Genomic DNA, 4,833 nt, shown 5'->3' on the forward strand with positions numbered 1-4,833 from the left:
TTCTCTCAAGATACTTACACTCTGTCGGGTATTCACATTGACATTACACATCCAACGGAGCATACTGGCTTCATTCCTTGCAAGCTTACGCATGTCCTCAGCAGTCACAACCCATGTTTCACTGCCATGTAGCATGGCTGTTCGTACACACACATATATATATATATATATATATATATATATAGTGTGTGTAGGTATCAGTTAAGGGGTTTAATACCTCTAAGGGATAATTAAATCCAAAGTCACTCCTGGTTAATACCTGGGTAGGTACAGTCTTTTGTAATGTTGTATGGTAGCAGGTGGTTCAGTTGGTAAACCATAGTTTGGGTTATATAGGAGAAGAAAATGGATGTAATAACAAGGAGAAACTCGCAGTTTTCACTGATATGCCTTTAATTTAATTAGATAACAAAGCAGAGATGAAGGTAGCATTTACGATCATTTCGATTTAATGGTTTAAGTAAATCTCTGCAAGTAACCACCCCAACTTTATTAAGAGAAACTTAGTACATAGCATTAGCAATAGAATATCACGCCTTTCGTCTAACATAGGTGTCTTTAACAGACATAAAGAAACCAATAACTCCACATTAGGAAAAGCAGGATTTAAACAAAAAATCAAATACCTTAACCCTAATCATCCTTTAAGTAGCCCAAATAACAGGAACCCACTCACTAATACCACTAACACCAACCACACACCATGCACCACCACAAACTACACCAACTATAAGATAATTACGGGTAACCCCAATAGAAATAACACCAATATGAACAACGCCAAGTCCCATACACAAACCACTAACAACAACAAAAGTAACCGCAACACTAATACTGACAAACTGATATTAAATAAGATTAACAATATTAACAAAACTAATAACGCAAAGTACACAAATAAGTCCCAAAATAACATCAGCTACAAAAATAATAGTATAAACCTATACATCGGTATCAATAAAACTAAAGTCACCCAACGAACTAATATGAACCCTATTAATAGCAAAAAAACTAGGCCCTTGAACCCACATGAACCCTACGATAATAAAACCAATAAGACAGACAAAAGCAACATGAAAGTGAAACATAACTATGGATATAACCAAGATACATACAACCATAACTTCACAGGAATCACAAACAAGGAGGGAAGCTTCTATACTAGGAAAAACAACACAAAAAATAAACAAAATAGCGATAATATCTGACTTGCAATCCCCTACACCATGTGCCTCAAATCAAATATAGTTTGCTCATTAATGAAAATCATAGACAAAGACATAAATGTTAATAGTAAATACACAGAATTATTTAGGAATAAAATCAGAATAGGTCACAGTCTGACTAATAAATCAGCCACAATAATAGCCTCAATTAATAATAAAAACTTGACAAATTCTATGAAACTAGAAAGATTGTGAACAATAAAAATAAGCCCCCCACTAACGCGGTGCCTCCTGCTAACTTAGGTACAGACCTGAATAATAATTGCCCCCCACAATACAACACGGACAAAGATACACTTAATTATTTATGCAGCTGTAGGGATAGAACAAAGTGCCATTTCTCAAATAGATGCAAGAAAAATAACGTAGTTTACCAATGTGATGTCCACACAAATAATCAGATGAAATCATACATAGGTGCCACTAAGAACCAAACAATTTTCAGATATAATTCACACCAATCGAGCTTCAGAAATAGGAATAAGGCTAACTCAACAGGGCTAAGTACATACATTTGGGAACTTAAGGATAAAAAAAAAGATTATAGTTTAAACTGGCAAATACTCGCAAAAACAACCTCCTACAACACCTCAAATAGACGCTGCGATCTTTGTCTATCAGACTGCCTAGCTATTTTTACAGCTAAACAACCCCTTCTGCACAGAAAATTTGAGGAAAACATTTTTTTTGTCTTCATGTGGACCTTTATATATTTTCAAAATACCGGTAGAATAGCCCCTTTTGTCTTCATACAGGCCTCTATGCCTTTCATAATCCCAAACTTGAATACTCATCTATATAAGTCTAATTAACTAGGAAACACCTTAAGCACTTACACACAAATAGTCACCCCGCAAACCCACTCGCTCCTCACATTCCATAATAATATATTTTGCACATACATAGGGCCCCTTCTAGCGCTAAGAACTTCCTAAACTCTAGCAATAAGGTAATTATTAGCCATAATACATTTTATCTTGTCCGATAAAAATTTGGTAGGAGTTAGCTCCCTTTTCACCCTGTTAGAATTACCCCCCTCCACCTTCACTGTCGGTGATAACCTACCGCAGAATATAAACAAATTGAATACGCACGTGCGAAAAAAATGTGCTTAATCAAACTAGGAACCCCAGACATAAAAAATACTCACCCCACCCTAATTACCCAATGAAACTAACCAGTCTACCACAATCAAACCTCTACCCAGCGAATTTACCAGTGCAAGAACAAAATTTAATGTAAGACTTACTACCTTTGTTTATATTACTATCACATATGTATCAATTATTTTCACATCCTAACCGATGTTATCTAAATTAATTTTACTGAATTTTAATGGGCACTTAACTTTAAGATGATGTTATAAATTTAGAAAGACAAATATTTCAATTATTAATTACAATAATTTTTTAATTAATTATTATATAATAAGTTTAATTCCTATTAAAGTGTTTGATATAATGAATAGATAATTAATTATAGCAATGTAAAGTATCTAAACTTTGATTAAGCATTACATAGAATTCTTATCTATAATCTTTATTCTTTAATTATCCAAGATCATCAAGAATTGTATATATTATTAATTATAATAATTTTTCAATTATTATTTAATAATCTCAATTCCTCTAAAAGGGTATAATATAATAAATAAATAGATATTTAATTAACTTACTTGTTATTTTTATTTTTTAGCTATCCAGTGCAGTCATCAATAATTGTATATATTATTAATTATAATCATTTTGAAATTATTATATAATAAAGTAAATTCCTATAAATGAGTTTAATATAATGAATAAATAGGTTGTCTTTTCTGTAATTTTTATTTATATTTTAATTATCCAGTGAAGTCATCAGTGGTTGAATATGCTGTTGAATATAATAATTTTTCAGTTATTATAGGCGCAGAAATGGCCGTGTGGTAAGTAGCTTGCTTACCAACCACATAGTTCCGGGTTCAGTCTCATTGCATGGCACCTTGGGCAAGTGTCTTCCACTATAGCCTTGAGCTATATGTATATATATATGTACGTATAAATGTATGTATGTGCATGTATATCTGTGTTTGTCCACCCACCATTGCTTGACAACTGGTGCTGGTGTATTTAGGTCCCTGTAACTTAGCGGTTCGGCAAAAGATTCCCGACAGAATAAGTACTAGGCTTACAAAGAATAAGTCCTGGGCTCTACTAAAAGGCGATGTTCCAGCATGGCCACAGTCAAATGACTGAAAGAAGTAAAAGAATAAAAGAATATAACAAGCTTAATTCCTGTAGAAGGTTTATTATCTTAATATATAAAGCTGAAGTTGTGTGTCTGTGTGAAGCCTTTTTAAAAGTTTATAGAAATCCACATTTTCCACTTTTTCGTAAAAATTTTTACATCAATGGAATTTTCTCAATGTGAACTTTCCAGTGTAGTAATTAGATTTTTAAAACTCCGTTTACTTTGTGTGATTTAAGGGAGATTTGGCTGTTGTTTCTAGCAACTTTTATATTTCTTCCATTCTACCTGTACCGGCGTTCTTACACATCGATCATGCGCACAACATATAATATAGAGAGTAAGAGTAAAAGAGGGAGAGAGAGAGAGAGACAGAAAGTGATACATACAAAGTCATAAATTAACTTGGTTTAAGACTATTCTTTCCTTCTATCTACCTTTTCACTCTTACTTCGTTCTTCTTCCTCTCTCCCATTTAAATAGCTTTCTTCTATCCCTCTACCTCTAACTATCCACGTGACCTGGTCATCTAGGGCTTATTGCCATTTCTCTGCTTCGACCATTGTCTGTCTGCCTGTTCAGCGTCCTTGTCTCCTCTTAGTATTTTTTTACCTATTTTTCATAACATAGAAACATAAAAACACACACAACCACACATACGTAATCTGTGACAACAACATACACATAAACACATCAACATTATAGATCTAAGATGTAGTTTGTGTGTGTTTCTTATATAAACACGCGCACACATTGCTATTTTATAACTGTCTTTCGTTCTCCCTTCCTCTCTTTCTCTCTCTTCATTGCTCTTGTTCTCTATTCCTTTCTCCTTCTCTCTCTCTTCCTCTCTCACTCTTCTCTCTCACACGCATACACGTGCACGTATACACAAGCATTCACTACAATATAACTTGTGTTCGTCAATGTTTTGTAAATATACAAACTACGGAGCTTATGTAGACAGGACAATACATTGCAAATCAGTGAACTTCATTAGAAATGTGGGTAATTTTTCAGATTAACACCCGCACAATTTTCACTAAGGTGTTAAGGTTTTAGGGTCAGGGTTAGGTTTTTAGGGTTACGGTTAGGGTTAGGGGTTAGGGTTAAGATTAGGGTTAGGGTGTTAGGGTTTAGGGTTAGGGTTAGGATTAGGGTTAGGGCTAGGTAATCATGCGGGTGTTACTCTGAAAAATTACCGAAATGTGAAAACTACCGACCCTGCCATCTATTATAACTTTTGTTGTTTTGTTTAATATGTACATAGATTATGCCTCCAAAGAAGAGAGTTTGCTGGGGAAAGAAAGCAACTGGTTTAAAAAGACAGCAACAGACTGCATCAATTCAACACATTCCAGAAGCTACTTTGAACATAATG

General features: G+C 34.0%; 1 protein-coding gene and 1 long non-coding RNA gene across 2 annotated transcripts in view; one reads left to right on the plus strand and one right to left on the minus strand.

Annotated features, from left to right (window-relative positions):
* Nucleotides 1-4,833, minus strand: part of LOC106873766 (metal transporter CNNM4) — a 108,885-nt gene that overhangs the window by 29,978 nt on the left and 74,074 nt on the right. The window lies entirely within an intron of this gene.
* Nucleotides 2,171-4,833, plus strand: part of LOC106873767 (uncharacterized) — a 20,006-nt gene continuing 17,343 nt past the window's right edge. The window contains exons 1-2 of the long non-coding RNA XR_001409912.2: nucleotides 2,171-2,464; nucleotides 3,075-3,150. This is a non-coding gene — a long non-coding RNA (uncharacterized LOC106873767). The remainder of the gene's footprint in view (nucleotides 2,465-3,074; nucleotides 3,151-4,833) is intronic.

The sequence above is a fragment of the Octopus bimaculoides genome, chromosome 18, assembly GCF_001194135.2.
Source record: "Octopus bimaculoides isolate UCB-OBI-ISO-001 chromosome 18, ASM119413v2, whole genome shotgun sequence".
In the NCBI taxonomy this organism is placed as follows: domain Eukaryota; kingdom Metazoa; phylum Mollusca; class Cephalopoda; order Octopoda; family Octopodidae; genus Octopus; species Octopus bimaculoides.